General features: G+C 57.9%; 61 non-coding genes across 61 annotated transcripts; all 61 read left to right on the plus strand.

The window, feature by feature from the left end:
- Nucleotides 1–254: 254 nt before the first annotated feature.
- Nucleotides 255–373, plus strand: LOC131305631 (5S ribosomal RNA). Its single transcript, XR_009193204.1, has one exon. It is a non-coding gene; the product is annotated as a 5S ribosomal RNA (ribosomal RNA).
- Nucleotides 374–661: 288 nt separating this feature from the next.
- Nucleotides 662–780, plus strand: LOC131305345 (5S ribosomal RNA). The gene has a single exon (XR_009192934.1). It is a non-coding gene; the product is annotated as a 5S ribosomal RNA (ribosomal RNA).
- Nucleotides 781–1,068: 288 nt separating this feature from the next.
- On the plus strand, nucleotides 1,069–1,187 carry LOC131305346 (5S ribosomal RNA). Its single transcript, XR_009192935.1, has one exon. It is a non-coding gene; the product is annotated as a 5S ribosomal RNA (ribosomal RNA).
- Nucleotides 1,188–1,475: 288 nt separating this feature from the next.
- LOC131305347 (5S ribosomal RNA) lies at nucleotides 1,476–1,594 on the plus strand. The gene has a single exon (XR_009192936.1). It is a non-coding gene; the product is annotated as a 5S ribosomal RNA (ribosomal RNA).
- Nucleotides 1,595–1,881: 287 nt separating this feature from the next.
- Nucleotides 1,882–2,000, plus strand: LOC131305632 (5S ribosomal RNA). The gene has a single exon (XR_009193205.1). It is a non-coding gene; the product is annotated as a 5S ribosomal RNA (ribosomal RNA).
- Nucleotides 2,001–2,288: 288 nt separating this feature from the next.
- LOC131305634 (5S ribosomal RNA) lies at nucleotides 2,289–2,407 on the plus strand. Its single transcript, XR_009193207.1, has one exon. It is a non-coding gene; the product is annotated as a 5S ribosomal RNA (ribosomal RNA).
- A 288-nt stretch (nucleotides 2,408–2,695) lies between these two features.
- On the plus strand, nucleotides 2,696–2,814 carry LOC131305348 (5S ribosomal RNA). Its single transcript, XR_009192937.1, has one exon. It is a non-coding gene; the product is annotated as a 5S ribosomal RNA (ribosomal RNA).
- A 288-nt stretch (nucleotides 2,815–3,102) lies between these two features.
- Nucleotides 3,103–3,221, plus strand: LOC131305349 (5S ribosomal RNA). The gene has a single exon (XR_009192938.1). It is a non-coding gene; the product is annotated as a 5S ribosomal RNA (ribosomal RNA).
- A 287-nt stretch (nucleotides 3,222–3,508) lies between these two features.
- Nucleotides 3,509–3,627, plus strand: LOC131305635 (5S ribosomal RNA). Its single transcript, XR_009193208.1, has one exon. It is a non-coding gene; the product is annotated as a 5S ribosomal RNA (ribosomal RNA).
- A 288-nt stretch (nucleotides 3,628–3,915) lies between these two features.
- LOC131305699 (5S ribosomal RNA) lies at nucleotides 3,916–4,034 on the plus strand. The gene has a single exon (XR_009193270.1). It is a non-coding gene; the product is annotated as a 5S ribosomal RNA (ribosomal RNA).
- A 288-nt stretch (nucleotides 4,035–4,322) lies between these two features.
- LOC131305500 (5S ribosomal RNA) lies at nucleotides 4,323–4,441 on the plus strand. Its single transcript, XR_009193079.1, has one exon. It is a non-coding gene; the product is annotated as a 5S ribosomal RNA (ribosomal RNA).
- Nucleotides 4,442–4,729: 288 nt separating this feature from the next.
- On the plus strand, nucleotides 4,730–4,848 carry LOC131305351 (5S ribosomal RNA). Its single transcript, XR_009192939.1, has one exon. It is a non-coding gene; the product is annotated as a 5S ribosomal RNA (ribosomal RNA).
- Nucleotides 4,849–5,135: 287 nt separating this feature from the next.
- LOC131305636 (5S ribosomal RNA) lies at nucleotides 5,136–5,254 on the plus strand. Its single transcript, XR_009193209.1, has one exon. It is a non-coding gene; the product is annotated as a 5S ribosomal RNA (ribosomal RNA).
- A 288-nt stretch (nucleotides 5,255–5,542) lies between these two features.
- On the plus strand, nucleotides 5,543–5,661 carry LOC131305700 (5S ribosomal RNA). The gene has a single exon (XR_009193271.1). It is a non-coding gene; the product is annotated as a 5S ribosomal RNA (ribosomal RNA).
- A 289-nt stretch (nucleotides 5,662–5,950) lies between these two features.
- LOC131305353 (5S ribosomal RNA) lies at nucleotides 5,951–6,069 on the plus strand. The gene has a single exon (XR_009192941.1). It is a non-coding gene; the product is annotated as a 5S ribosomal RNA (ribosomal RNA).
- A 287-nt stretch (nucleotides 6,070–6,356) lies between these two features.
- Nucleotides 6,357–6,475, plus strand: LOC131305637 (5S ribosomal RNA). The gene has a single exon (XR_009193210.1). It is a non-coding gene; the product is annotated as a 5S ribosomal RNA (ribosomal RNA).
- A 288-nt stretch (nucleotides 6,476–6,763) lies between these two features.
- Nucleotides 6,764–6,882, plus strand: LOC131305532 (5S ribosomal RNA). Its single transcript, XR_009193109.1, has one exon. It is a non-coding gene; the product is annotated as a 5S ribosomal RNA (ribosomal RNA).
- A 288-nt stretch (nucleotides 6,883–7,170) lies between these two features.
- LOC131305638 (5S ribosomal RNA) lies at nucleotides 7,171–7,289 on the plus strand. The gene has a single exon (XR_009193211.1). It is a non-coding gene; the product is annotated as a 5S ribosomal RNA (ribosomal RNA).
- Nucleotides 7,290–7,577: 288 nt separating this feature from the next.
- LOC131305354 (5S ribosomal RNA) lies at nucleotides 7,578–7,696 on the plus strand. The gene has a single exon (XR_009192942.1). It is a non-coding gene; the product is annotated as a 5S ribosomal RNA (ribosomal RNA).
- A 287-nt stretch (nucleotides 7,697–7,983) lies between these two features.
- LOC131305639 (5S ribosomal RNA) lies at nucleotides 7,984–8,102 on the plus strand. The gene has a single exon (XR_009193212.1). It is a non-coding gene; the product is annotated as a 5S ribosomal RNA (ribosomal RNA).
- Nucleotides 8,103–8,390: 288 nt separating this feature from the next.
- Nucleotides 8,391–8,509, plus strand: LOC131305355 (5S ribosomal RNA). The gene has a single exon (XR_009192943.1). It is a non-coding gene; the product is annotated as a 5S ribosomal RNA (ribosomal RNA).
- Nucleotides 8,510–8,796: 287 nt separating this feature from the next.
- On the plus strand, nucleotides 8,797–8,915 carry LOC131305640 (5S ribosomal RNA). The gene has a single exon (XR_009193213.1). It is a non-coding gene; the product is annotated as a 5S ribosomal RNA (ribosomal RNA).
- Nucleotides 8,916–9,203: 288 nt separating this feature from the next.
- LOC131305356 (5S ribosomal RNA) lies at nucleotides 9,204–9,322 on the plus strand. The gene has a single exon (XR_009192944.1). It is a non-coding gene; the product is annotated as a 5S ribosomal RNA (ribosomal RNA).
- Nucleotides 9,323–9,609: 287 nt separating this feature from the next.
- Nucleotides 9,610–9,728, plus strand: LOC131305641 (5S ribosomal RNA). Its single transcript, XR_009193214.1, has one exon. It is a non-coding gene; the product is annotated as a 5S ribosomal RNA (ribosomal RNA).
- A 288-nt stretch (nucleotides 9,729–10,016) lies between these two features.
- LOC131305642 (5S ribosomal RNA) lies at nucleotides 10,017–10,135 on the plus strand. Its single transcript, XR_009193215.1, has one exon. It is a non-coding gene; the product is annotated as a 5S ribosomal RNA (ribosomal RNA).
- Nucleotides 10,136–10,423: 288 nt separating this feature from the next.
- LOC131305643 (5S ribosomal RNA) lies at nucleotides 10,424–10,542 on the plus strand. Its single transcript, XR_009193216.1, has one exon. It is a non-coding gene; the product is annotated as a 5S ribosomal RNA (ribosomal RNA).
- A 288-nt stretch (nucleotides 10,543–10,830) lies between these two features.
- LOC131305645 (5S ribosomal RNA) lies at nucleotides 10,831–10,949 on the plus strand. The gene has a single exon (XR_009193218.1). It is a non-coding gene; the product is annotated as a 5S ribosomal RNA (ribosomal RNA).
- A 288-nt stretch (nucleotides 10,950–11,237) lies between these two features.
- On the plus strand, nucleotides 11,238–11,356 carry LOC131305357 (5S ribosomal RNA). Its single transcript, XR_009192945.1, has one exon. It is a non-coding gene; the product is annotated as a 5S ribosomal RNA (ribosomal RNA).
- A 288-nt stretch (nucleotides 11,357–11,644) lies between these two features.
- Nucleotides 11,645–11,763, plus strand: LOC131305555 (5S ribosomal RNA). The gene has a single exon (XR_009193131.1). It is a non-coding gene; the product is annotated as a 5S ribosomal RNA (ribosomal RNA).
- Nucleotides 11,764–12,051: 288 nt separating this feature from the next.
- On the plus strand, nucleotides 12,052–12,170 carry LOC131305358 (5S ribosomal RNA). Its single transcript, XR_009192946.1, has one exon. It is a non-coding gene; the product is annotated as a 5S ribosomal RNA (ribosomal RNA).
- Nucleotides 12,171–12,458: 288 nt separating this feature from the next.
- Nucleotides 12,459–12,577, plus strand: LOC131305646 (5S ribosomal RNA). Its single transcript, XR_009193219.1, has one exon. It is a non-coding gene; the product is annotated as a 5S ribosomal RNA (ribosomal RNA).
- A 288-nt stretch (nucleotides 12,578–12,865) lies between these two features.
- LOC131305359 (5S ribosomal RNA) lies at nucleotides 12,866–12,984 on the plus strand. Its single transcript, XR_009192947.1, has one exon. It is a non-coding gene; the product is annotated as a 5S ribosomal RNA (ribosomal RNA).
- Nucleotides 12,985–13,271: 287 nt separating this feature from the next.
- On the plus strand, nucleotides 13,272–13,390 carry LOC131305647 (5S ribosomal RNA). The gene has a single exon (XR_009193220.1). It is a non-coding gene; the product is annotated as a 5S ribosomal RNA (ribosomal RNA).
- A 288-nt stretch (nucleotides 13,391–13,678) lies between these two features.
- LOC131305707 (5S ribosomal RNA) lies at nucleotides 13,679–13,797 on the plus strand. Its single transcript, XR_009193277.1, has one exon. It is a non-coding gene; the product is annotated as a 5S ribosomal RNA (ribosomal RNA).
- Nucleotides 13,798–14,085: 288 nt separating this feature from the next.
- Nucleotides 14,086–14,204, plus strand: LOC131305556 (5S ribosomal RNA). Its single transcript, XR_009193132.1, has one exon. It is a non-coding gene; the product is annotated as a 5S ribosomal RNA (ribosomal RNA).
- A 288-nt stretch (nucleotides 14,205–14,492) lies between these two features.
- On the plus strand, nucleotides 14,493–14,611 carry LOC131305648 (5S ribosomal RNA). The gene has a single exon (XR_009193221.1). It is a non-coding gene; the product is annotated as a 5S ribosomal RNA (ribosomal RNA).
- Nucleotides 14,612–14,899: 288 nt separating this feature from the next.
- On the plus strand, nucleotides 14,900–15,018 carry LOC131305708 (5S ribosomal RNA). Its single transcript, XR_009193278.1, has one exon. It is a non-coding gene; the product is annotated as a 5S ribosomal RNA (ribosomal RNA).
- Nucleotides 15,019–15,306: 288 nt separating this feature from the next.
- LOC131305557 (5S ribosomal RNA) lies at nucleotides 15,307–15,425 on the plus strand. Its single transcript, XR_009193133.1, has one exon. It is a non-coding gene; the product is annotated as a 5S ribosomal RNA (ribosomal RNA).
- Nucleotides 15,426–15,713: 288 nt separating this feature from the next.
- On the plus strand, nucleotides 15,714–15,832 carry LOC131305360 (5S ribosomal RNA). The gene has a single exon (XR_009192948.1). It is a non-coding gene; the product is annotated as a 5S ribosomal RNA (ribosomal RNA).
- A 288-nt stretch (nucleotides 15,833–16,120) lies between these two features.
- Nucleotides 16,121–16,239, plus strand: LOC131305649 (5S ribosomal RNA). The gene has a single exon (XR_009193222.1). It is a non-coding gene; the product is annotated as a 5S ribosomal RNA (ribosomal RNA).
- A 288-nt stretch (nucleotides 16,240–16,527) lies between these two features.
- LOC131305361 (5S ribosomal RNA) lies at nucleotides 16,528–16,646 on the plus strand. Its single transcript, XR_009192949.1, has one exon. It is a non-coding gene; the product is annotated as a 5S ribosomal RNA (ribosomal RNA).
- Nucleotides 16,647–16,934: 288 nt separating this feature from the next.
- LOC131305362 (5S ribosomal RNA) lies at nucleotides 16,935–17,053 on the plus strand. Its single transcript, XR_009192950.1, has one exon. It is a non-coding gene; the product is annotated as a 5S ribosomal RNA (ribosomal RNA).
- A 288-nt stretch (nucleotides 17,054–17,341) lies between these two features.
- On the plus strand, nucleotides 17,342–17,460 carry LOC131305651 (5S ribosomal RNA). The gene has a single exon (XR_009193224.1). It is a non-coding gene; the product is annotated as a 5S ribosomal RNA (ribosomal RNA).
- Nucleotides 17,461–17,748: 288 nt separating this feature from the next.
- LOC131305364 (5S ribosomal RNA) lies at nucleotides 17,749–17,867 on the plus strand. The gene has a single exon (XR_009192952.1). It is a non-coding gene; the product is annotated as a 5S ribosomal RNA (ribosomal RNA).
- Nucleotides 17,868–18,154: 287 nt separating this feature from the next.
- On the plus strand, nucleotides 18,155–18,273 carry LOC131305652 (5S ribosomal RNA). Its single transcript, XR_009193225.1, has one exon. It is a non-coding gene; the product is annotated as a 5S ribosomal RNA (ribosomal RNA).
- A 288-nt stretch (nucleotides 18,274–18,561) lies between these two features.
- On the plus strand, nucleotides 18,562–18,680 carry LOC131305365 (5S ribosomal RNA). Its single transcript, XR_009192953.1, has one exon. It is a non-coding gene; the product is annotated as a 5S ribosomal RNA (ribosomal RNA).
- A 288-nt stretch (nucleotides 18,681–18,968) lies between these two features.
- On the plus strand, nucleotides 18,969–19,087 carry LOC131305653 (5S ribosomal RNA). Its single transcript, XR_009193226.1, has one exon. It is a non-coding gene; the product is annotated as a 5S ribosomal RNA (ribosomal RNA).
- Nucleotides 19,088–19,375: 288 nt separating this feature from the next.
- Nucleotides 19,376–19,494, plus strand: LOC131305662 (5S ribosomal RNA). Its single transcript, XR_009193235.1, has one exon. It is a non-coding gene; the product is annotated as a 5S ribosomal RNA (ribosomal RNA).
- Nucleotides 19,495–19,782: 288 nt separating this feature from the next.
- Nucleotides 19,783–19,901, plus strand: LOC131305654 (5S ribosomal RNA). Its single transcript, XR_009193227.1, has one exon. It is a non-coding gene; the product is annotated as a 5S ribosomal RNA (ribosomal RNA).
- Nucleotides 19,902–20,189: 288 nt separating this feature from the next.
- On the plus strand, nucleotides 20,190–20,308 carry LOC131305695 (5S ribosomal RNA). The gene has a single exon (XR_009193266.1). It is a non-coding gene; the product is annotated as a 5S ribosomal RNA (ribosomal RNA).
- Nucleotides 20,309–20,596: 288 nt separating this feature from the next.
- LOC131305558 (5S ribosomal RNA) lies at nucleotides 20,597–20,715 on the plus strand. Its single transcript, XR_009193134.1, has one exon. It is a non-coding gene; the product is annotated as a 5S ribosomal RNA (ribosomal RNA).
- Nucleotides 20,716–21,003: 288 nt separating this feature from the next.
- On the plus strand, nucleotides 21,004–21,122 carry LOC131305367 (5S ribosomal RNA). The gene has a single exon (XR_009192954.1). It is a non-coding gene; the product is annotated as a 5S ribosomal RNA (ribosomal RNA).
- A 288-nt stretch (nucleotides 21,123–21,410) lies between these two features.
- On the plus strand, nucleotides 21,411–21,529 carry LOC131305368 (5S ribosomal RNA). Its single transcript, XR_009192955.1, has one exon. It is a non-coding gene; the product is annotated as a 5S ribosomal RNA (ribosomal RNA).
- A 288-nt stretch (nucleotides 21,530–21,817) lies between these two features.
- LOC131305369 (5S ribosomal RNA) lies at nucleotides 21,818–21,936 on the plus strand. The gene has a single exon (XR_009192956.1). It is a non-coding gene; the product is annotated as a 5S ribosomal RNA (ribosomal RNA).
- Nucleotides 21,937–22,224: 288 nt separating this feature from the next.
- On the plus strand, nucleotides 22,225–22,343 carry LOC131305370 (5S ribosomal RNA). The gene has a single exon (XR_009192957.1). It is a non-coding gene; the product is annotated as a 5S ribosomal RNA (ribosomal RNA).
- A 288-nt stretch (nucleotides 22,344–22,631) lies between these two features.
- On the plus strand, nucleotides 22,632–22,750 carry LOC131305655 (5S ribosomal RNA). The gene has a single exon (XR_009193228.1). It is a non-coding gene; the product is annotated as a 5S ribosomal RNA (ribosomal RNA).
- A 288-nt stretch (nucleotides 22,751–23,038) lies between these two features.
- Nucleotides 23,039–23,157, plus strand: LOC131305663 (5S ribosomal RNA). The gene has a single exon (XR_009193236.1). It is a non-coding gene; the product is annotated as a 5S ribosomal RNA (ribosomal RNA).
- A 288-nt stretch (nucleotides 23,158–23,445) lies between these two features.
- On the plus strand, nucleotides 23,446–23,564 carry LOC131305385 (5S ribosomal RNA). Its single transcript, XR_009192971.1, has one exon. It is a non-coding gene; the product is annotated as a 5S ribosomal RNA (ribosomal RNA).
- Nucleotides 23,565–23,851: 287 nt separating this feature from the next.
- LOC131305657 (5S ribosomal RNA) lies at nucleotides 23,852–23,970 on the plus strand. Its single transcript, XR_009193230.1, has one exon. It is a non-coding gene; the product is annotated as a 5S ribosomal RNA (ribosomal RNA).
- A 288-nt stretch (nucleotides 23,971–24,258) lies between these two features.
- LOC131305559 (5S ribosomal RNA) lies at nucleotides 24,259–24,377 on the plus strand. Its single transcript, XR_009193135.1, has one exon. It is a non-coding gene; the product is annotated as a 5S ribosomal RNA (ribosomal RNA).
- Nucleotides 24,378–24,665: 288 nt separating this feature from the next.
- LOC131305386 (5S ribosomal RNA) lies at nucleotides 24,666–24,784 on the plus strand. The gene has a single exon (XR_009192972.1). It is a non-coding gene; the product is annotated as a 5S ribosomal RNA (ribosomal RNA).
- Nucleotides 24,785–24,832: the final 48 nt, after the last annotated feature.

Here is a 24,832-nt window from a genome sequence, read left to right on the forward strand (position 1 = left end):
CCCGTTCCCTTCTTTCATCCGGTCGCCGCAACTTCGGCTCATTCCGTCCGGATCTTCCCGGAGAGTTTTCGCAGCGATTTTTCGAGCTGCGAGCCAAAATAGCCCCGTCAGCGGGCACGTTCGGCCGTAGCCATCCCTCCAACGGGATACGGGGTCCGGCCGGCGAGACGTGGCTGGGAAAGCCAGAGATAGAGTGAGCAGTGCCCGACGGGGCAGAAAAATGGAACAAAAGAATTGAAAGCGGAGTGCCTATGGGGTGCGATCATACCAGCACTAATGCACCGGATCCCATCAGAACTCCGCAGTTAGGCGTGCTTGGGCGAGAGTAGTACTAGGATGGGTGACCCCCTGGGAAGTCGTCGTGTTGCACCCCTTTTTCGTTTTTGTACGAAATCCCTTCCCCGCTCCCCGTTCCCTTCTTTCATCCGGTCGCCGCAACTTCGGCTCATTCCGTCCGGATCTTCCCGGAGAGTTTTCGCAGCGATTTTTCGAGCTGCGAGCCAAAATAGCCCCGTCAGCGGGCACGTTCGGCCGTAGCCATCCCTCCAACGGGATACGGGGTCTGGCCGGCGAGACGTGGCTGGGAAAGCCAGAGATAGAGTGAGCAGTGCCCGACGGGGCAGAAAAATGGAACAAAAGAATTGAAAGCGGAGTGCCTATGGGGTGCGATCATACCAGCACTAATGCACCGGATCCCATCAGAACTCCGCAGTTAGGCGTGCTTGGGCGAGAGTAGTACTAGGATGGGTGACCCCCTGGGAAGTCCTCGTGTTGCACCCCTTTTTCGTTTTTGAACGAAATCCCTTCCCCGCCCCCCGTTCCCTTCTTTCATCCGGTCGCCGCAACTTCGGCTCATTCCGTTCGGATCTTCCCGGAGAGTTTTCGCAGCGATTTTTCGAGCTGCGAGCCAAAATCGCCCCGTCAGCGGGCACGTTCGGCCGTAGCCATCCCTCCAACGGGATACGGGGTCCGGCCGGCGAGACGTGGCTGGGAAAGCCAGAGATAGAGTGAGCAGTGCCCGACGGGGCAGAAAAATGGAACAAAAGAATTGAAAGCGGAGTGCCTATGGGGTGCGATCATACCAGCACTAATGCACCGGATCCCATCAGAACTCCGCAGTTAGGCGTGCTTGGGCGAGAGTAGTACTAGGATGGGTGACCCCCTGGGAAGTCCTCGTGTTGCACCCCTTTTTCGTTTTTGTACGAAATCCCTTCCCCGCCCCCCGTTCCCTTCTTTCATCCGGTCGCCGCAACTTCGGCTCATTCCGTCCGGATCTTCCCGGAGAGTTTTCGCAGCGATTTTTCGAGCTGCGAGCCAAAATAGCCCCGTCAGCGGGCACGTTCGGCCGTAGCCATCCCTCCAACGGGATACGGGGTCCGGCCGGCGAGACGTGGCTGGGAAAGCCAGAGATAGAGTGAGCAGTGCCCGACGGGGCAGAAAAATGGAACAAAAGAATTGAAAGCGGAGTGCCTATGGGGTGCGATCATACCAGCACTAATGCACCGGATCCCATCAGAACTCCGCAGTTAGGCGTGCTTGGGCGAGAGTAGTACTAGGATGGGTGACCCCCTGGGAAGTCCTCGTGTTGCACCCCTTTTTCGTTTTTGAACGAAATCCCTTCCCCGCCCCCGTTCCCTTCTTTCATCCGGTCGCCGCAACTTCGGCTCATTCCGTTCGGATCTTCCCGGAGAGTTTTCGCAGCGATTTTTCGAGCTGCGAGCCAAAATCGCCCCGTCAGCGGGCACGTTCGGCCGTAGCCATCCCTCCAACGGGATACGGGGTCCGGCCGGCGAGACGTGGCTGGGAAAGCCAGAGATAGAGTGAGCAGTGCCCGACGGGGCAGAAAAATGGAACAAAAGAATTGAAAGCGGAGTGCCTATGGGGTGCGATCATACCAGCACTAATGCACCGGATCCCATCAGAACTCCGCAGTTAGGCGTGCTTGGGCGAGAGTAGTACTAGGATGGGTGACCCCCTGGGAAGTCGTCGTGTTGCACCCCTTTTTCGTTTTTGTACGAAATCCCTTCCCCGCTCCCCGTTCCCTTCTTTCATCCGGTCGCCGCAACTTCGGCTCATTCCGTCCGGATCTTCCCGGAGAGTTTTCGCAGCGATTTTTCGAGCTGCGAGCCAAAATAGCCCCGTCAGCGGGCACGTTCGGCCGTAGCCATCCCTCCAACGGGATACGGGGTCCGGCCGGCGAGACGTGGCTGGGAAAGCCAGAGATAGAGTGAGCAGTGCCCGACGAGGCAGAAAAATGGAACAAAAGAATTGAAAGCGGAGTGCCTATGGGGTGCGATCATACCAGCACTAATGCACCGGATCCCATCAGAACTCCGCAGTTAGGCGTGCTTGGGCGAGAGTAGTACTAGGATGGGTGACCCCCTGGGAAGTCGTCGTGTTGCACCCCTTTTTCGTTTTTGTACGAAATCCCTTCCCCGCCCCCCGTTCCCTTCTTTCATCCGGTCGCCGCAACTTCGGCTCATTCCGTCCGGATCTTCCCGGAGAGTTTTCGCAGCGATTTTTCGAGCTGCGAGCCAAAATAGCCCCGTCAGCGGGCACGTTCGGCCGTAGCCATCCCTCCAACGGGATACGGGGTCCGGCCGGCGAGACGTGGCTGGGAAAGCCAGAGATAGAGTGAGCAGTGCCCGACGGGGCAGAAAAATGGAACAAAAGAATTGAAAGCGGAGTGCCTATGGGGTGCGATCATACCAGCACTAATGCACCGGATCCCATCAGAACTCCGCAGTTAGGCGTGCTTGGGCGAGAGTAGTACTAGGATGGGTGACCCCCTGGGAAGTCCTCGTGTTGCACCCCTTTTTCGTTTTCGTACGAAATCCCTTCCCCGCCCCCCGTTCCCTTCTTTCATCCGGTCGCCGCAACTTCGGCTCATTCCGTCCGGATCTTCCCGGAGAGATTTCGCAGCGATTTTTCGAGCTGCGAGCCAAAATAGCCCCGTCAGCGGGCACGTTCGGCCGTAGCCATCCCTCCAACGGGATACGGGGTCCGGCCGGCGAGACGTGGCTGGGAAAGCCAGAGATAGAGTGAGCAGTGCCCGACGGGGCAGAAAAATGGAACAAAAGAATTGAAAGCGGAGTGCCTATGGGGTGCGATCATACCAGCACTAATGCACCGGATCCCATCAGAACTCCGCAGTTAGGCGTGCTTGGGCGAGAGTAGTACTAGGATGGGTGACCCCCTGGGAAGTCCTCGTGTTGCACCCCTTTTTCGTTTTTGAACGAAATCCCTTCCCCGCCCCCGTTCCCTTCTTTCATCCGGTCGCCGCAACTTCGGCTCATTCCGTTCGGATCTTCCCGGAGAGTTTTCGCAGCGATTTTTCGAGCTGCGAGCCAAAATCGCCCCGTCAGCGGGCACGTTCGGCCGTAGCCATCCCTCCAACGGGATACGGGGTCCGGCCGGCGAGACGTGGCTGGGAAAGCCAGAGATAGAGTGAGCAGTGCCCGACGGGGCAGAAAAATGGAACAAAAGAATTGAAAGCGGAGTTCCTATGGGGTGCGATCATACCAGCACTAATGCACCGGATCCCATCAGAACTCCGCAGTTAGGCGTGCTTGGGCGAGAGTAGTACTAGGATGGGTGACCCCCTGGGAAGTCGTCGTGTTGCACCCCTTTTTCGTTTTTGTACGAAATCCCTTCCCCGCCCCCCGTTCCCTTCTTTCATCCGGTCGCCGCAACTTCGGCTCATTCCGTCCGGATCTTCCCGGAGAGTTTTCGCAGCGATTTTTCGAGCTGCGAGCCAAAATAGCCCCGTCAGCGGGCACGTTCGGCCGTAGCCATCCCTCCAACGGGATACGGGGTCCGGCCGGCGAGACGTGGCTGGGAAAGCCAGAGATAGAGTGAGCAGTGCCCGACGGGGCAGAAAAATGGAACAAAAGAATTGAAAGCGGAGTGCCTATGGGGTGCGATCATACCAGCACTAATGCACCGGATCCCATCAGAACTCCGCGGTTAGGCGTGCTTGGGCGAGAGTAGTACTAGGATGGGTGACCCCCTGGGAAGTCGTCGTGTTGCACCCCTTTTTCGTTTTTGTACGAAATCCCTTCCCCGCCCCCCGTTCCCTTCTTTCATCCGGTCGCCGCAACTTCGGCTCATTCCGTCCGGATCTTCCCGGAGAGTTTTCGCAGCGATTTTTCGAGCTGCGAGCCAAAATAGCCCCGTCAGCGGGCACGTTCGGCCGTAGCCATCCCTCCAACGGGATACGGGGTCCGGCCGGCGAGACGTGGCTGGGAAAGCCAGAGATAGAGTGAGCAGTGCCCGACGGGGCAGAAAAATGGAACAAAAGAATTGAAAGCGGAGTGCCTATGGGGTGCGATCATACCAGCACTAATGCACCGGATCCCATTAGAACTCCGCAGTTAGGCGTGCTTGGGCGAGAGTAGTACTAGGATGGGTGACCCCCTGGGAAGTCCTCGTGTTGCACCCCTTTTTCGTTTTCGTACGAAATCCCTTCCCCGCCCCCCGTTCCCTTCTTTCATCCGGTCGCCGCAACTTCGGCTCATTCCGTCCGGATCTTCCCGGAGAGATTTCGCAGCGATTTTTCGAGCTGCGAGCCAAAATAGCCCCGTCAGCGGGCACGTTCGGCCGTAGCCATCCCTCCAACGGGATACGGGGTCCGGCCGGCGAGACGTGGCTGGGAAAGCCAGAGATAGAGTGAGCAGTGCCCGACGGGGCAGAAAAATGGAACAAAAGAATTGAAAGCGGAGTGCCTATGGGGTGCGATCATACCAGCACTAATGCACCGGATCCCATCAGAACTCCGCAGTTAGGCGTGCTTGGGCGAGAGTAGTACTAGGATGGGTGACCCCCTGGGAAGTCCTCGTGTTGCACCCCTTTTTCGTTTTTGAACGAAATCCCTTCCCCGCCCCCGTTCCCTTCTTTCATCCGGTCGCCGCAACTTCGGCTCATTCCGTTCGGATCTTCCCGAAGAGTTTTCGCAGCGATTTTTCGAGCTGCGAGCCAAAATCGCCCCGTCAGCGGGCACGTTCGGCCGTAGCCATCCCTCCAACGGGATACGGGGTCCGGCCGGCGAGACGTGGCTGGGAAAGCCAGAGATAGAGTGAGCAGTGCCCGACGGGGCAGAAAAATGGAACAAAAGAATTGAAAGCGGAGTTCCTATGGGGTGCGATCATACCAGCACTAATGCACCGGATCCCATCAGAACTCCGCAGTTAGGCGTGCTTGGGCGAGAGTAGTACTAGGATGGGTGACCCCCTGGGAAGTCGTCGTGTTGCACCCCTTTTTCGTTTTTGTACGAAATCCCTTCCCCGCCCCCCGTTCCCTTCTTTCATCCGGTCGCCGCAACTTCGGCTCATTCCGTCCGGATCTTCCCGGAGAGTTTTCGCAGCGATTTTTCGAGCTGCGAGCCAAAATAGCCCCGTCAGCGGGCACGTTCGGCCGTAGCCATCCCTCCAACGGGATACGGGGTCCGGCCGGCGAGACGTGGCTGGGAAAGCCAGAGATAGAGTGAGCAGTGCCCGACGGGGCAGAAAAATGGAACAAAAGAATTGAAAGCGGAGTGCCTATGGGGTGCGATCATACCAGCACTAATGCACCGGATCCCATCAGAACTCCGCGGTTAGGCGTGCTTGGGCGAGAGTAGTACTAGGATGGGTGACCCCCTGGGAAGTCGTCGTGTTGCACCCCTTTTTCGTTTTTGTACGAAATCCCTTCCCCGCCCCCCGTTCCCTTCTTTCATCCGGTCGCCGCAACTTCGGCTCATTCCGTCCGGATCTTCCCGGAGAGTTTTCGCAGCGATTTTTCGAGCTGCGAGCCAAAATAGCCCCCGTCAGCGGGCACGTTCGGCCGTAGCCATCCCTCCAACGGGATACGGGGTCCGGCCGGCGAGACGTGGCTGGGAAAGCCAGAGATAGAGTGAGCAGTGCCCGACGGGGCAGAAAAATGGAACAAAACAATTGAAAGCGGAGTGCCTATGGGGTGCGATCATACCAGCACTAATGCACCGGATCCCATCAGAACTCCGCAGTTAGGCGTGCTTGGGCGAGAGTAGTACTAGGATGGGTGACCCCCTGGGAAGTCCTCGTGTTGCACCCCTTTTTCGTTTTTGAACGAAATCCCTTCCCCGCCCCCGTTCCCTTCTTTCATCCGGTCGCCGCAACTTCGGCTCATTCCGTTCGGATCTTCCCGGAGAGTTTTCGCAGCGATTTTTCGAGCTGCGAGCCAAAATCGCCCCGTCAGCGGGCACGTTCGGCCGTAGACATCCCTCCAACGGGATACGGGGTCCGGCCGGCGAGACGTGGCTGGGAAAGCCAGAGATAGAGTGAGCAGTGCCCGACGGGGCAGAAAAATGGAACAAAAGAATTGAAAGCGGAGTTCCTATGGGGTGCGATCATACCAGCACTAATGCACCGGATCCCATCAGAACTCCGCAGTTAGGCGTGCTTGGGCGAGAGTAGTACTAGGATGGGTGACCCCCTGGGAAGTCGTCGTGTTGCACCCCTTTTTCGTTTTTGTACGAAATCCCTTCCCCGCCCCCCGTTCCCTTCTTTCATCCGGTCGCCGCAACTTCGGCTCATTCCGTCCGGATCTTCCCGGAGAGTTTTCGCAGCGATTTTTCGAGCTGCGAGCCAAAATAGCCCCGTCAGCGGGCACGTTCGGCCGTAGCCATCCCTCCAACGGGATACGGGGTCCGGCCGGCGAGACGTGGCTGGGAAAGCCAGAGATAGAGTGAGCAGTGCCCGACGGGGCAGAAAAATGGAACAAAAGAATTGAAAGCGGAGTGCCTATGGGGTGCGATGATACCAGCACTAATGCACCGGATCCCATCAGAACTCCGCAGTTAGGCGTGCTTGGGCGAGAGTAGTACTAGGATGGGTGACCCCCTGGGAAGTCCTCGTGTTGCACCCCTTTTTCGTTTTTGAACGAAATCCCTTCCCCGCCCCCCGTTCCCTTCTTTCATCCGGTCGCCGCAACTTCGGCTCATTCCGTTCGGATCTTCCCGGAGAGTTTTCGCAGCGATTTTTCGAGCTGCGAGCCAAAATCGCCCCGTCAGCGGGCACGTTCGGCCGTAGCCATCCCTCCAACGGGATACGGGGTCCGGCCGGCGAGACGTGGCTGGGAAAGCCAGAGATAGAGTGAGCAGTGCCCGACGGGGCAGAAAAATGGAACAAAAGAATTGAAAGCGGAGTTCCTATGGGGTGCGATCATACCAGCACTAATGCACCGGATCCCATCAGAACTCCGCAGTTAGGCGTGCTTGGGCGAGAGTAGTACTAGGATGGGTGACCCCCTGGGAAGTCGTCGTGTTGCACCCCTTTTTCGTTTTTGTACGAAATCCCTTCCCCGCCCCCCGTTCCCTTCTTTCATCCGGTCGCCGCAACTTCGGCTCATTCCGTCCGGATCTTCCCGGAGAGTTTTCGCAGCGATTTTTCGAGCTGCGAGCCAAAATAGCCCCGTCAGCGGGCACGTTCGGCCGTAGCCATCCCTCCAACGGGATACGGGGTCCGGCCGGCGAGACGTGGCTGGGAAAGCCAGAGATAGAGTGAGCAGTGCCCGACGGGGCAGAAAAATGGAACAAAAGAATTGAAAGCGGAGTGCCTATGGGGTGCGATCATACCAGCACTAATGCACCGGATCCCATCAGAACTCCGCAGTTAGGCGTGCTTGGGCGAGAGTAGTACTAGGATGGGTGACCCCCTGGGAAGTCCTCGTGTTGCACCCCTTTTTCGTTTTTGAACGAAATCCCTTCCCCGCCCCCGTTCCCTTCTTTCATCCGGTCGCCGCAACTTCGGCTCATTCCGTTCGGATCTTCCCGGAGAGTTTTCGCAGCGATTTTTCGAGCTGCGAGCCAAAATCGCCCCGTCAGCGGGCACGTTCGGCCGTAGCCATCCCTCCAACGGGATACGGGGTCCGGCCGGCGAGACGTGGCTGGGAAAGCCAGAGATAGAGTGAGCAGTGCCCGACGGGGCAGAAAAATGGAACAAAAGAATTGAAAGCGGAGTTCCTATGGGGTGCGATCATACCAGCACTAATGCACCGGATCCCATCAGAACTCCGCAGTTAGGCGTGCTTGGGCGAGAGTAGTACTAGGATGGGTGACCCCCTGGGAAGTCGTCGTGTTGCACCCCTTTTTCGTTTTTGTACGAAATCCCTTCCCCGCCCCCCGTTCCCTTCTTTCATCCGGTCGCCGCAACTTCGGCTCATTCCGTCCGGATCTTCCCGGAGAGTTTTCGCAGCGATTTTTCGAGCTGCGAGCCAAAATAGCCCCGTCAGCGGGCACGTTCGGCCGTAGCCATCCCTCCAACGGGATACGGGGTCCGGCCGGCGAGACGTGGCTGGGAAAGCCAGAGATAGAGTGAGCAGTGCCCGACGGGGCAGAAAAATGGAACAAAAGAATTGAAAGCGGAGTGCCTATGGGGTGCGATCATACCAGCACTAATGCACCGGATCCCATCAGAACTCCGCAGTTAGGCGTGCTTGGGCGAGAGTAGTACTAGGATGGGTGACCCCCTGGGAAGTCCTCGTGTTGCACCCCTTTTTCGTTTTTGAACGAAATCCCTTCCCCGCCCCCGTTCCCTTCTTTCATCCGGTCGCCGCAACTTCGGCTCATTCCGTTCGGATCTTCCCGGAGAGTTTTCGCAGCGATTTTTCGAGCTGCGAGCCAAAATCGCCCCGTCAGCGGGCACGTTCGGCCGTAGCCATCCCTCCAACGGGATACGGGGTCCGGCCGGCGAGACGTGGCTGGGAAAGCCAGAGATAGAGTGAGCAGTGCCCGACGGGGCAGAAAAATGGAACAAAAGAATTGAAAGCGGAGTTCCTATGGGGTGCGATCATACCAGCACTAATGCACCGGATCCCATCAGAACTCCGCAGTTAGGCGTGCTTGGGCGAGAGTAGTACTAGGATGGGTGACCCCCTGGGAAGTCGTCGTGTTGCACCCCTTTTTCGTTTTTGTACGAAATCCCTTCCCCGCCCCCCGTTCCCTTCTTTCATCCGGTCGCCGCAACTTCGGCTCATTCCGTCCGGATCTTCCCGGAGAGTTTTCGCAGCGATTTTTCGAGCTGCGAGCCAAAATAGCCCCGTCAGCGGGCACGTTCGGCCGTAGCCATCCCTCCAACGGGATACGGGGTCCGGCCGGCGAGACGTGGCTGGGAAAGCCAGAGATAGAGTGAGCAGTGCCCGACGGGGCAGAAAAATGGAACAAAAGAATTGAAAGCGGAGTGCCTATGGGGTGCGATCATACCAGCACTAATGCACCGGATCCCATCAGAACTCCGCAGTTAGGCGTGCTTGGGCGAGAGTAGTACTAGGATGGGTGACCCCCTGGGAAGTCCTCGTGTTGCACCCCTTTTTCGTTTTTGAACGAAATCCCTTCCCCGCCCCCGTTCCCTTCTTTCATCCGGTCGCCGCAACTTCGGCTCATTCCGTTCGGATCTTCCCGGAGAGTTTTCGCAGCGATTTTTCGAGCTGCGAGCCAAAATCGCCCCGTCAGCGGGCACGTTCGGCCGTAGCCATCCCTCCAACGGGATACGGGGTCCGGCCGGCGAGACGTGGCTGGGAAAGCCAGAGATAGAGTGAGCAGTGCCCGACGGGGCAGAAAAATGGAACAAAAGAATTGAAAGCGGAGTTCCTATGGGGTGCGATCATACCAGCACTAATGCACCGGATCCCATCAGAACTCCGCAGTTAGGCGTGCTTGGGCGAGAGTAGTACTAGGATGGGTGACCCCCTGGGAAGTCGTCGTGTTGCACCCCTTTTTCGTTTTTGTACGAAATCCCTTCCCCGCCCCCCGTTCCCTTCTTTCATCCGGTCGCCGCAACTTCGGCTCATTCCGTCCGGATCTTCCCGGAGAGTTTTCGCAGCGATTTTTCGAGCTGCGAGCCAAAATAGCCCCGTCAGCGGGCACGTTCGGCCGTAGCCATCCCTCCAACGGGATACGGGGTCCGGCCGGCGAGACGTGGCTGGGAAAGCCAGAGATAGAGTGAGCAGTGCCCGACGGGGCAGAAAAATGGAACAAAAGAATTGAAAGCGGAGTGCCTATGGGGTGCGATCATACCAGCACTAATGCACCGGATCCCATCAGAACTCCGCAGTTAGGCGTGCTTGGGCGAGAGTAGTACTAGGATGGGTGACCCCCTGGGAAGTCGTCGTGTTGCACCCCTTTTTCGTTTTTGTACGAAATCCCTTCCTCGCCCCCCGTTCCCTTCTTTCATCCGGTCGCCGCAACTTCGGCTCATTCCGTCCGGATCTTCCCGGAGAGTTTTCGCAGCGATTTTTCGAGCTGCGAGCCAAAATAGCCCCGTCAGCGGGCACGTTCGGCCGTAGCCATCCCTCCAACGGGATACGGGGTCCGGCCGGCGAGACGTGGCTGGGAAAGCCAGAGATAGAGTGAGCAGTGCCCGACGGGGCAGAAAAATGGAACAAAAGAATTGAAAGCGGAGTGCCTATGGGGTGCGATCATACCAGCACTAATGCACCGGATCCCATCAGAACTCCGCAGTTAGGCGTGCTTGGGCGAGAGTAGTACTAGGATGGGTGACCCCCTGGGAAGTCGTCGTGTTGCACCCCTTTTTCGTTTTTGAACGAAATCCCTTCCCCGCCCCCCGTTCCCTTCTTTCATCCGGTCGCCGCAACTTCGGCTCATTCCGTCCGGATCTTCCCGGAGAGTTTTCGCAGCGATTTTTCGAGCTGCGAGCCAAAATAGCCCCGTCAGCGGGCACGTTCGGCCGTAGCCATCCCTCCAACGGGATACGGGGTCCGGCCGGCGAGACGTGGCTGGGAAAGCCAGAGATAGAGTGAGCAGTGCCCGACGAGGCAGAAAAATGGAACAAAAGAATTGAAAGCGGAGTGCCTATGGGGTGCGATCATACCAGCACTAATGCACCGGATCCCATCAGAACTCCGCAGTTAGGCGTGCTTGGGCGAGAGTAGTACTAGGATGGGTGACCCCCTGGGAAGTCGTCGTGTTGCACCCCTTTTTCGTTTTTGTACGAAATCCCTTCCCCGCCCCCCGTTCCCTTCTTTCATCCGGTCGCCGCAACTTCGGCTCATTCCGTCCGGATCTTCCCGGAGAGTTTTCGCAGCGATTTTTCGAGCTGCGAGCCAAAATCGCCCCGTCAGCGGGCACGTTCGGCCGTAGCCATCCCTCCAACGGGATACGGGGTCCGGCCGGCGAGACGTGGCTGGGAAAGCCAGAGATAGAGTGAGCAGTGCCCGACGGGGCAGAAAAATGGAACAAAAGAATTGAAAGCGGAGTGCCTATGGGGTGCGATCATACCAGCACTAATGCACCGGATCCCATCAGAACTCCGCAGTTAGGCGTGCTTGGGCGAGAGTAGTACTAGGATGGGTGACCCCCTGGGAAGTCCTCGTGTTGCACCCCTTTTTCGTTTTCGTACGAAATCCCTTCCCCGCCCCCCGTTCCCTTCTTTCATCCGGTCGCCGCAACTTCGGCTCATTCCGTCCGGATCTTCCCGGAGAGATTTCGCAGCGATTTTTCGAGCTGCGAGCCAAAATAGCCCCGTCAGCGGGCACGTTCGGCCGTAGCCATCCCTCCAACGGGATACGGGGTCCGGCCGGCGAGACGTGGCTGAGAAAGCCAGAGATAGAGTGAGAAGTGCTCGACGGGGCAGAAAAATGGAACAAAAGAATTGAAAGCGGAGTGCCTATGGGGTGCGATCATACCAGCACTAATGCACCGGATCCCATCAGAACTCCGCAGTTAGGCGCGCTTGGGCGAGAGTAGTACTAGGATGGGTGACCCCCTGGGAAGTCCTCGTGTTGCACCCCTTTTTCGTTTTTGTACGAAATCCCTTCCCCGCCCCCCGTTCCCTTCTTTCATCCGGTCGCCGCAACTTCGGCTCATTCCGTCCGGATCTTCCCGGAGAGTTTTCGCAGCGATTTTTCGAGCTGCGAGCCAAAATCGCCCCGTCAGCGGGCACGTTCGGCCGTAGCCATCCCTCCAACGGGATACGGGGTCCGGCCGGCGAGACGTGGCTGGGAAAGCCAGAGATAGAGTGAGCAGTGCCCGACGGGGCAGAAAAATGGAACAAAAGAATTGAAAGCGGAGTGCCTATGGGGTGCGATCATACCAGCACTAATGCACCGGATCCCATCAGAACTCCGCAGTTAGGCGTGCTTGGGCGAGAGTAGTACTAGGATGGGTGACCCCCTGGGAAGTCCTCGTGTTGCACCCCTTTTTCGTTTTCGTACGAAATCCCTTCCCCGCCCCCCGTTCCCTTCTTTCATCCGGTCGCCGCAACTTCGGCTCATTCCGTCCGGATCTTCCCGGAGAGATTTCGCAGCGATTTTTCGAGCTGCGAGCCAAAATAGCCCCGTCAGCGGGCACGTTCGGCCGTAGCCATCCCTCCAACGGGATACGGGGTCCGGCCGGCGAGACGTGGCTGGGAAAGCCAGAGATAGAGTGAGCAGTGCCCGACGGGGAAGAAAAATGGAACAAAAGAATTGAAAGCGGAGTGCCTATGGGGTGCGATCATACCAGCACTAATGCACCGGATCCCATCAGAACTCCGCAGTTAGGCGTGCTTGGGCGAGAGTAGTACTAGGATGGGTGACCCCCTGGGAAGTCGTCGTGTTGCACCCCTTTTTCGTTTTTGTACGAAATCCCTTCCCCGCCCCCCGTTCCCTTCTTTCATCCGGTCGCCGCAACTTCGGCTCATTCCGTCCGGATCTTCCCGGAGAGTTTTCGCAGCGATTTTTCGAGCTGCGAGCCAAAATAGCCCCGTCAGCGGGCACGTTCGGCCGTAGCCATCCCTCCAACGGGATACGGGGTCCGGCCGGCGAGACGTGGCTGGGAAAGCCAGAGATAGAGTGAGCAGTGCCCGACGGGGCAGAAAAATGGAACAAAAGAATTGAAAGCGGAGTGCCTATGGGGTGCGATCATACCAGCACTAATGCACCGGATCCCATCAGAACTCCGCAGTTAGGCGTGCTTGGGCGAGAGTAGTACTAGGATGGGTGACCCCCTGGGAAGTCCTCGTGTTGCACCCCTTTTTCGTTTTTGAACGAAATCCCTTCCCCGCCCCCGTTCCCTTCTTTCATCCGGTCGCCGCAACTTCGGCTCATTCCGTTCGGATCTTCCCGGAGAGTTTTCGCAGCGATTTTTCGAGCTGCGAGCCAAAATCGCCCCGTCAGCGGGCACGTTCGGCCGTAGCCATCCCTCCAACGGGATACGGGGTCCGGCCGGCGAGACGTGGCTGGGAAAGCCAGAGATAGAGTGAGCAGTGCCCGACGGGGCAGAAAAATGGAACAAAAGAATTGAAAGCGGAGTTCCTATGGGGTGCGATCATACCAGCACTAATGCACCGGATCCCATCAGAACTCCGCAGTTAGGCGTGCTTGGGCGAGAGTAGTACTAGGATGGGTGACCCCCTGGGAAGTCGTCGTGTTGCACCCCTTTTTCGTTTTTGTACGAAATCCCTTCCCCGCCCCCCGTTCCCTTCTTTCATCCGGTCGCCGCAACTTCGGCTCATTCCGTCCGGATCTTCCCGGAGAGTTTTCGCAGCGATTTTTCGAGCTGCGAGCCAAAATAGCCCCGTCAGCGGGCACGTTCGGCCGTAGCCATCCCTCCAACGGGATACGGGGTCCGGCCGGCGAGACGTGGCTGGGAAAGCAAGAGATAGAGTGAGCAGTGCCCGACGGGGCAGAAAAATGGAACAAAAGAATTGAAAGCGGAGTGCCTATGGGGTGCGATCATACCAGCACTAATGCACCGGATCCCATCAGAACTCCGCAGTTAGGCGTGCTTGGGCGAGAGTAGTACTAGGATGGGTGACCCCCTGGGAAGTCGTCGTGTTCCACCCCTTTTTCGTTTTTGTACGAAATCCCTTCCCCGCCCCCCGTTCCCTTCTTTCATCCGGTCGCCGCAACTTCGGCTCATTCCGTCCGGATCTTCCCGGAGAGTTTTCGCAGCGATTTTTCGAGCTGCGAGCCATAATAGCCCCGTCAGCGGGCACGTTCGGCCGTAGCCATCCCTCCAACGGGATACGGGGTCCGGCCGGCGAGACGTGGCTGAGAAAGCCAGAGATAGAGTGAGAAGTGCTCGACGGGGCAGAAAAATGGAACAAAAGAATTGAAAGCGGAGTGCCTATGGGGTGCGATCATACCAGCACTAATGCACCGGATCCCATCAGAACTCCGCAGTTAGGCGCGCTTGGGCGAGAGTAGTACTAGGATGGGTGACCCCCTGGGAAGTCCTCGTGTTGCACCCCTTTTTCGTTTTTGTACGAAATCCCTTCCCCGCCCCCCGTTCCCTTCTTTCATCCGGTCGCCGCAACTTCGGCTCATTCCGTCCGGATCTTCCCGGAGAGTTTTCGCAGCGATTTTTCGAGCTGCGAGCCAAAATCGCCCCGTCAGCGGGCACGTTCGGCCGTAGCCATCCCTCCAACGGGATACGGGGTCCGGCCGGCGAGACGTGGCTGGGAAAGCCAGAGATAGAGTGAGCAGTGCCCGACGGGGCAGAAAAATGGAACAAAAGAATTGAAAGCGGAGTTCCTATGGGGTGCGATCATACCAGCACTAATGCACCGGATCCCATCAGAACTCCGCAGTTAGGCGTGCTTGGGCGAGAGTAGTACTAGGATGGGTGACCCCCTGGGAAGTCGTCGTGTTGCACCCCTTTTTCGTTTTTGTACGAAATCCCTTCCCCGCCCCCCGTTCCCTTCTTTCATCCGGTCGCCGCAACTTCGGCTCATTCCGTCCGGATCTTCCCGGAGAGTTTTCGCAGCGATTTTTCGAGCTGCGAGCCAAAATAGCCCCGTCAGCGGGCACGTTCGGCCGTAGCCATCCCTCCAACGGGATACGGGGTCCGGCCGGCGAGACGTGGCTGGGAAAGCAAGAGATAGAGTGAGCAGTGCCCGACGGGGCAGAAAAATGGAACAAAAGAATTGAAAGCGGAGTGCCTATGGGGTGCGATCATACCAGCACTAATGCACCGGATCCCATCAGAACTCCGCAGTTAGGCGTGCTTGGGCGAGAGTAGTACTAGGATGGGTGACCCCCTGGGAAGTCGTCGTGTTCCACCCCTTTTTCGTTTTTGTACGAAATCCCTTCCCCGCCCCCCGTTCCCTTCTTTCATCCGGTCGCCGCAACTTCGGCTCATTCCGTCCGGATCTTCCCGGAGAGTTTTCGCAGCGATTTTTCGAGCTGCGAGCCATAATAGCCCCGTCAGCGGGCACGTTCGGCCGTAGCCATCCCTCCAACGGGATACGGGGTCCGGCCGGCGAGACGTGGCTGAGAAAGCCAGAGATAGAGTGAGAAGTGCTCGACGGGGCAGAAAAATGGAACAAAAGAATTGAAAGCGGAGTGCCTATGGGGTGCGATCATACCAGCACTAATGCACCGGATCCCATCAGAACTCCGCAGTTAGGCGCGCTTGGGCGAGAGTAGTACTAGGATGGGTGACCCCCTGGGAAGTCCTCGTGTTGCACCCCTTTTTCGTTTTTGTACGAAATCCCTTCCCCGCCCCCCGTTCCCTTCTTTCATCCGGTCGCCGCAACTTCGGCTCATTCCGTCCGGATCTTCCCGGAGAGTTTTCGCAGCGATTTTTCGAGCTGCGAGCCAAAATCGCCCCGTCAGCGGGCACGTTCGGCCGTAGCCATCCCTCCAACGGGATACGGGGTCCGGCCGGCGAGACGTGGCTGGGAAAGCCAGAGATAGAGTGAGCAGTGCCCGACGGGGCAGAAAAATGGAACAAAAGAATTGAAAGCGGAGTGCCTATGGGGTGCGATCATACCAGCACTAATGCACCGGATCCCATCAGAACTCCGCAGTTAGGCGTGCTTGGGCGAGAGTAGTACTAGGATGGGTGACCCCCTGGGAAGTCCTCGTGTTGCACCCCTTTTTCGTTTTCGTACGAAATCCCTTCCCCGCCCCCCGTTCCCTTCTTTCATCCGGTCGCCGCAACTTCGGCTCATTCCGTCCGGATCTTCCCGGAGAGATTTCGCAGCGATTTTTCGAGCTGCGAGCCAAAATAGCCCCGTCAGCGGGCACGTTCGGCCGTAGCCATCCCTCCAACGGGATACGGGGTCCGGCCGGCGAGACGTGGCTGGGAAAGCCAGAGATAGAGTGAGCAGTTCCCGACGGGGCAGAAAAATGGAACAAAAGAATTGAAAGCGGAGTGCCTATGGGGTGCGATCATACCAGCACTAATGCACCGGATCCCATCAGAACTCCGCAGTTAGGCGTGCTTGGGCGAGAGTAGTACTAGGATGGGTGACCCCCTGGGAAGTCGTCGTGTTGCACCCCTTTTTCGTTTTTGTACGAAATCCCTTCCCCGCCCCCCGTTCCCTTCTTTCATCCGGTCGCCGCAACTTCGGCTCATTCCGTCCGGATCTTCCCGGAGAGTTTTCGCAGCGATTTTTCGAGCTGCGAGCCAAAATAGCCCCGTCAGCGGGCACGTTCGGCCGTAGCCATCCCTCCAACGGGATACGGGGTCCGGCCGGCGAGACGTGGCTGGGAAAGCCAGAGATAGAGTGAGCAGTGCCCGACGGGGCAGAAAAATGGAACAAAAGAATTGAAAGCGGAGTGCCTATGGGGTGCGATCATACCAGCACTAATGCACCGGATCCCATCAGAACTCCGCAGTTAGGCGTGCTTGGGCGAGAGTAGTACTAGGATGGGTGACCCCCTGGGAAGTCCTCGTGTTGCACCCCTTTTTCGTTTTTGTACGAAATCCCTTCCCCGCCCCCCGTTCCCTTCTTTCATCCGGTCGCCGCAACTTCGGCTCATTCCGTCCGGATCTTCCCGGAGAGTTTTCGCAGCGATTTTTCGAGCTGCGAGCCAAAATCGCCCCGTCAGCGGGCACGTTCGGCCGTAGCCATCCCTCCAACGGGATACGGGGTCCGGCCGGCGAGACGTGGCTGGGAAAGCCAGAGATAGAGTGAGCAGTGCCCGACGGGGCAGAAAAATGGAACAAAAGAATTGAAAGCGGAGTGCCTATGGGGTGCGATCATACCAGCACTAATGCACCGGATCCCATCAGAACTCCGCAGTTAGGCGTGCTTGGGCGAGAGTAGTACTAGGATGGGTGACCCCCTGGGAAGTCCTCGTGTTGCACCCCTTTTTCGTTTTCGTACGAAATCCCTTCCCCGCCCCCCGTTCCCTTCTTTCATCCGGTCGCCGCAACTTCGGCTCATTCCGTCCGGATCTTCCCGGAGAGATTTCGCAGCGATTTTTCGAGCTGCGAGCCAAAATAGCCCCGTCAGCGGGCACGTTCGGCCGTAGCCATCCCTCCAACGGGATACGGGGTCCGGCCGGCGAGACGTGGCTGGGAAAGCCAGAGATAGAGTGAGCAGTTCCCGACGGGGCAGAAAAATGGAACAAAAGAATTGAAAGCGGAGTGCCTATGGGGTGCGATCATACCAGCACTAATGCACCGGATCCCATCAGAACTCCGCAGTTAGGCGTGCTTGGGCGAGAGTAGTACTAGGATGGGTGACCCCCTGGGAAGTCGTCGTGTTGCACCCCTTTTTCGTTTTTGTACGAAATCCCTTCCCCGCCCCCCGTTCCCTTCTTTCATCCGGTCGCCGCAACTTCGGCTCATTCCGTCCGGATCTTCCCGGAGAGTTTTCGCAGCGATTTTTCGAGCTGCGAGCCAAAATAGCCCCGTCAGCGGGCACGTTCGGCCGTAGCCATCCCTCCAACGGGATACGGGGTCCGGCCGGCGAGACGTGGCTGGGAAAGCCAGAGATAGAGTGAGCAGTGCCCGACGGGGCAGAAAAATGGAACAAAAGAATTGAAAGCGGAGTGCCTATGGGGTGCGATCATACCAGCACTAATGCACCGGATCCCATCAGAACTCCGCAGTTAGGCGTGCTTGGGCGAGAGTAGTACTAGGATGGGTGACCCCCTGGGAAGTCCTCGTGTTGCACCCCTTTTTCGTTTTTGAACGAAATCCCTTCCCCGCCCCCGTTCCCTTCTTTCATCCGGTCGCCGCAACTTCGGCTCATTCCGTTCGGATCTTCCCGGAGAGTTTTCGCAGCGATTTTTCGAGCTGCGAGCCAAAATCGCCCCGTCAGCGGGCACGTTCGGCCGTAGCCATCCCTCCAACGGGATACGGGGTCCGGCCGGCGAGACGTGGCTGGGAAAGCCAGAGATAGAGTGAGCAGTGCCCGACGGGGCAGAAAAATGGAACAAAAGAATTGAAAGCGGAGTTCCTATGGGGTGCGATCATACCAGCACTAATGCACCGGATCCCATCAGAACTCCGCAGTTAGGCGTGCTTGGGCGAGAGTAGTACTAGGATGGGTGACCCCCTGGGAAGTCGTCGTGTTGCACCCCTTTTTCGTTTTTGTACGAAATCCCTTCCCCGCCCCCCGTTCCCTTCTTTCATCCGGTCGCCGCAACTTCGGCTCATTCCGTCCGGATCTTCCCGGAGAGTTTTCGCAGCGATTTTTCGAGCTGCGAGCCAAAATAGCCCCGTCAGCGGGCACGTTCGGCCGTAGCCATCCCTCCAACGGGATACGGGGTCCGGCCGGCGAGACGTGGCTGGGAAAGCAAGAGATAGAGTGAGCAGTGCCCGACGGGGCAGAAAAATGGAACAAAAGAATTGAAAGCGGAGTGCCTATGGGGTGCGATCATACCAGCACTAATGCACCGGATCCCATCAGAACTCCGCAGTTAGGCGTGCTTGGGCGAGAGTAGTACTAGGATGGGTGACCCCCTGGGAAGTCCTCGTGTTGCACCCCTTTTTCGTTTTTGTACGAAATCCCTTCCCCGCCCCCCGTTCCCTTCTTTCATCCGGTCGCCGCAACTTCGGCTCATTCCGTCCGGATCTTCCCGGAGAGATTTCGCAGCGATTTTTCGAGCTGCGAGCCAAAATAGCCCCGTCAGCGGGCACGTTCGGCCGTAGCCATCCCTCCAACGGGATACGGGGTCCGGCCGGCGAGACGTGGCTGGGAAAGCCAGAGATAGAGTGAGCAGTGCCCGACGGGGCAGAAAAATGGAACAAAAGAATTGAAAGCGGAGTGCCTATGGGGTGCGATCATACCAGCACTAATGCACCGGATCCCATCAGAACTCCGCAGTTAGGCGTGCTTGGGCGAGAGTAGTACTAGGATGGGTGACCCCCTGGGAAGTCGTCGTGTTGCACCCCTTTTTCGTTTTCGTACGAAATCCCTTCCCCGCCCCCCGTTCCCTTCTTTCATCCGGTCGCCGCAACTTCGGCTCATTCCGTCCGGATCTTCCCGGAGAGATTTCGCAGCGATTTTTCGAGCTGCGAGCCAAAATAGCCCCGTCAGCGGGCACGTTCGGCCGTAGCCATCCCTCCAACGGGATACGGGGTCCGGCCGGCGAGACGTGGCTGGGAAAGCCAGAGATAGAGTGAGCAGTGCCCGACGGGGCAGAAAAATGGAACAAAAGAATTGAAAGCGGAGTGCCTATGGGGTGCGATCATACCAGCACTAATGCACCGGATCCCATCAGAACTCCGCAGTTGGGCGTGCTTGGGCGAGAGTAGTACTAGGATGGGTGACCCCCTGGGAAGTCCTCGTGTTGCACCCCTTTTTCGTTTTCGTACGAAATCCCTTCCCCGCCCCCTGTTCCCTTCTTTCATCCGGTCGCCGCAACTTCGGCTCATTCCGTCCGGATCTTCCCGGAGAGATTTCGCAGCGATTTTTCGAGCTGCGAGCCAAAATAGCCCCGTCAGCGGGCACGTTCGGCCGTAGCCATCCCTCCAACGGGATACGGGGTCCGGCCGGCGAGACGTGGCTGGGAAAGCCAGAGATAGAGTGAGCAGTGCCCGACGGGGCAGAAAAATGGAACAAAAGAATTGAAAGCGGAGTGCCTATGGGGTGCGATCATACCAGCACTAATGCACCGGATCCCATCAGAACTCCGCAGTTAGGCGTGCTTGGGCGAGAGTAGTACTAGGATGGGTGACCCCCTGGGAAGTCGTCGTGTTGCACCCCTTTTTCGTTTTTGTACGAAATCCCTTCCCCGCCCCCCGTTCCCTTCTTTCATCCGGTCGCCGCAACTTCGGCTCATTCCGTCCGGATCTTCCCGGAGAGTTTTCGCAGCGATTTTTCGAGCTGCGAGCCAAAATCGCCCCGTCAGCGGGCACGTTCGGCCGTAGCCATCCCTCCAACGGGATACGGGGTCCGGCCGGCGAGACGTGGCTGGGAAAGCCAGAGATAGAGTGAGCAGTGCCCGACGGGGCAGAAAAATGGAACAAAAGAATTGAAAGCGGAGTGCCTATGGGGTGCGATCATCCCAGCACTAATGCACCGGATCCCATCAGAACTCCGCAGTTAGGCGTGCTTGGGCGAGAGTAGTACTAGGATGGGTGACCCCCTGGGAAGTCGTCGTGTTGCACCCCTTTTTCGTTTTTGTACGAAATCCCTTCCCCGCCCCCCGTTCCCTTCTTTCATCCGGTCGCCGCAACTTCGGCTCATTCCGTCCGGATCTTCCCGGAGAGATTTCGCAGCGATTTTTCGAGCTGCGAGCCATAATAGCCCCGTCAGCGGGCACGTTCGGCCGTAGCCATCCCTCCAACGGGATACGGGGTCCGGCCGGCGAGACGTGGCTGAGAAAGCCAGAGATAGAGTGAGAAGTGCTCGACGGGGCAGAAAAATGGAACAAAAGAATTGAAAGCGGAGTGCCTATGGGGTGCGATCATACCAGCACTAATGCACCGGATCCCATCAGAACTCCGCAGTTAGGCGCGCTTGGGCGAGAGTAGTACTAGGATGGGTGACCCCCTGGGAAGTCCTCGTGTTGCACCCCTTTTTCGTTTTTGTACGAAATCCCTTCCCCGCCCCCCGTTCCCTTCTTTCATCCGGTCGCCGCAACTTCGGCTCATTCCGTCCGGATCTTCCCGGAGAGTTTTCGCAGCGATTTTTCGAGCTGCGAGCCAAAATCGCCCCGTCAGCGGGCACGTTCGGCCGTAGCCATCCCTCCAACGGGATACGGGGTCCGGCCGGCGAGACGTGGCTGAGAAAGCCAGAGATAGAGTGAGAAGTGCTCGACGGGGCAGAAAAATGGAACAAAAGAATTGAAAGCGGAGTGCCTATGGGGTGCGATCATACCAGCACTAATGCACCGGATCCCATCAGAACTCCGCAGTTAGGCGTGCTTGGGCGAGAGTAGTACTAGGATGGGTGACCCCCTGGGAAGTCCTCGTGTTGCACCCCTTTTTCGTTTTTGTACGAAATCCCTTCCCCGCCCCCCGTTCCCTTCTTTCATTCGGTCGCCGCAACTTCGGCTCATTCCGTCCGGATCTTCCCGGAGAGTTTTCGCAGCGATTTTTCGAGCTGCGAGCCAAAATCGCCCCGTCAGCGGGCACGTTCGGCCGTAGCCATCCCTCCAACGGGATACGGGGTCCGGCCGGCGAGACGTGGCTGGGAAAGCCAGAGATAGAGTGAGCAGTGCCCGACGGGGTAGAAAAATGGAACAAAAGAATTGAAAGCGGAGTGCCTATGGGGTGCGATCATACCAGCACTAATGCACCGGATCCCATCAGAACTCCGCAGTTAGGCGTGCTTGGGCGAGAGTAGTACTAGGATGGGTGACCCCCTGGGAAGTCCTCGTGTTGCACCCCTTTTTCGTTTTCGTACGAAATCCCTTCCCCGCCCCCCGTTCCCTTCTTTCATCCGGTCGCCGCAACTTCGGCTCATTCCGTCCGGATCTTCCCGGAGAGATTTCGCAGCGATTTTTCGAGCTGCGAGCCAAAATAGCCCCGTCAGCGGGCACGTTCGGCCGTAGCCATCCCTCCAACGGGATACGGGGTCCGGCCGGCGAGACGTGGCTGGGAAAGCCAGAGATAGAGTGAGCAGTGCCCGACGGGGCATAAAAATGGAACAAAAGAATTGAAAGCGGAGTGCCTATGGGGTGCGATCATACCAGCACTAATGCACCGGATCCCATCAGAACTCCGCAGTTAGGCGTGCTTGGGCGAGAGTAGTACTAGGATGGGTGACCCCCTGGGAAGTCCTCGTGTTGCACCCCTTTTTCGTTTTCGTACGAAATCCCTTCCCCGCCCCCCGTTCCCTTCTTTCATCCGGTCGCCGCAACTTCGGCTCATTCCGTCCGGATCTTCCCGGAGAGATTTCGCAGCGATTTTTCGAGCTGCGAGCCAAAATAGCCCCGTCAGCGGGCACGTTCGGCCGTAGCCATCCCTCCAACGGGATACGGGGTCCGGCCGGCGAGACGTGGCTGGGAAAGCCAGAGATAGAGTGAGCAGTGCCCGACGGGGCAGAAAAATGGAACAAAAGAATTGAAAGCGGAGTGCCTATGGGGTGCGATCATACCAGCACTAATGCACCGGATCCCATCAGAACTCCGCAGTTAGGCGTGCTTGGGCGAGAGTAGTACTAGGATGGGTGACCCCCTGGGAAGTCCTCGTGTTGCACCCCTTTTTCGTTTTTGTACGAAATCCCTTCCCCGCCCCCCGTTCCCTTCTTTCATCCGGTCGCCGCAACTTCGGCTCATTCCGTCCGGATCTTCCCGGAGAGATTTCGCAGCGATTTTTCGAGCTGCGAGCCAAAATAGCCCCGTCAGCGGGCACGTTCGGCCGTAGCCATCCCTCCAACGGGATACGGGGTCCGGCCGGCGAGACGTGGCTGGGAAAGCCAGAGATAGAGTGAGCAGTGCCCGACGGGGCAGAAAAATGGAACAAAAGAATTGAAAGCGGAGTGCCTATGGGGTGCGATCATACCAGCACTAATGCACCGGATCCCATCAGAACTCCGCAGTTAGGCGTGCTTGGGCGAGAGTAGTACTAGGATGGGTGACCCCCTGGGAAGTCGTCGTGTTGCACCCCTTTTTCGTTTTCGTACGAAATCCCTTCCCCGCCCCCCGTTCCCTTCTTTCATCCGGTCGCCGCAACTTCGGCTCATTCCGTCCGGATCTTCCCGGAGAGATTTCGCAGCGATTTTTCGAGCTGCGAGCCAAAATAGCCCCGTCAGCGGGCACGTTCGGCCGTAGCCATCCCTCCAACGGGATACGGGGTCCGGCCGGCGAGACGTGGCTGGGAAAGCCAGAGATAGAGTGAGCAGTGCCCGACGGGGCAGAAAAATGGAACAAAAGAATTGAAAGCGGAGTGCCTATGGGGTGCGATCATACCAGCACTAATGCACCGGATCCCATCAGAACTCCGCAGTTGGGCGTGCTTGGGCGAGAGTAGTACTAGGATGGGTGACCCCCTGGGAAGTCCTCGTGTTGCACCCCTTTTTCGTTTTCGTACGAAATCCCTTCCCCGCCCCCTGTTCCCTTCTTTCATCCGGTCGCCGCAACTTCGGCTCATTCCGTCCGGATCTTCCCGGAGAGATTTCGCAGCGATTTTTCGAGCTGCGAGCCAAAATAGCCCCGTCAGCGGGCACGTTCGGCCGTAGCCATCCCTCCAACGGGATACGGGGTCCGGCCGGCGAGACGTGGCTGGGAAAGCCAGAGATAGAGTGAGCAGTGCCCGACGGGGCAGAAAAATGGAACAAAAGAATTGAAAGCGGAGTGCCTATGGGGTGCGATCATACCAGCACTAATGCACCGGATCCCATCAGAACTCCGCAGTTAGGCGTGCTTGGGCGAGAGTAGTACTAGGATGGGTGACCCCCTGGGAAGTCCTCGTGTTGCACCCTTTTTCGTTTTCGTACGAAATCCCTTCCCCGCCCCCCGTTCCCTTCTTTCATCCGGTCGCCGCAACTTCGGCTCATTCCGTCCGGATCTTCCCGGAGAGTTTTCGCAGCGATTTTTCGAGCTGCGAGCCAAAATCGCCCCGTCAGCGGGCACGTTCGGCCGTAGCCATCCCTCCAACGGGATACGGGGTCCGGCCGGCGAGACGTGGCTGGGAAAGCCAGAGATAGAGTGAGAAGTGCTCGACGGGGCAGAAAAATGGAACAAAAGAATTGAAAGCGGAGTGCCTATGGGGTGCGATCATACCAGCACTAATGCACCGGATCCCATCAGAACTCCGCAGTTAGGCGTGCTTGGGCGAGAGTAGTACTAGGATGGGTGACCCCCTGGGAAGTCGTCGTGTTGCACCCCTTTTTCGTTTTTGTACGAAATCCCTTCCCCGCCCCCCGTTCCCTTCTTTCATCCGGTCGCCGCAACTTCGGCTCATTCCGTCCGGATCTTCCCGGAGAGATTTCGCAGCGATTTTTCGAGCTGCGAGCCATAATAGCCCCGTCAGCGGGCACGTTCGGCCGTAGCCATCCCTCCAACGGGATACGGGGTCCGGCCGGCGAGACGTGGCTGAGAAAGCCAGAGATAGAGTGAGAAGTGCTCGACGGGGCAGAAAAATGGAACAAAAGAATTGAAAGCGGAGTGCCTATGGGGTGCGATCATACCAGCACTAATGCACCGGATCCCATCAGAACTCCGCAGTTAGGCGCGCTTGGGCGAGAGTAGTACTAGGATGGGTGACCCCCTGGGAAGTCCTCGTGTTGCACCCCTTTTTCGTTTTCGTACGAAATCCCTTCCCCGCCCCCCGTTCCCTTCTTTCATCCGGTCGCCGCAACTTCGGCTCATTCCGTCCGGATCTTCCCGGAGAGATTTCGCAGCGATTTTTCGAGCTGCGAGCCAAAATCGCCCCGTCAGCGGGCACGTTCGGCCGTAGCCATCCCTCCAACGGGATACGGGGTCCGGCCGGCGAGACGTGGCTGGGAAAGCCAGAGATAGAGTGAGCAGTGCCCGACGGGGCAGAAAAATGGAACAAAAGAATTGAAAGCGGAGTGCCTATGGGGTGCGATCATACCAGCACTAATGCACCGGATCCCATCAGAACTCCGCAGTTAGGCGTGCTTGGGCGAGAGTAGTACTAGGATGGGTGACCCCCTGGGAAGTCCTCGTGTTGCACCCTTTTTCGTTTTCGTACGAAATCCCTTCCCCGCCCCCCGTTCCCTTCTTT

This window comes from Rhododendron vialii, chromosome 10a, assembly GCF_030253575.1.
Source record: "Rhododendron vialii isolate Sample 1 chromosome 10a, ASM3025357v1".
NCBI lineage: Eukaryota > Viridiplantae > Streptophyta > Magnoliopsida > Ericales > Ericaceae > Rhododendron > Rhododendron vialii.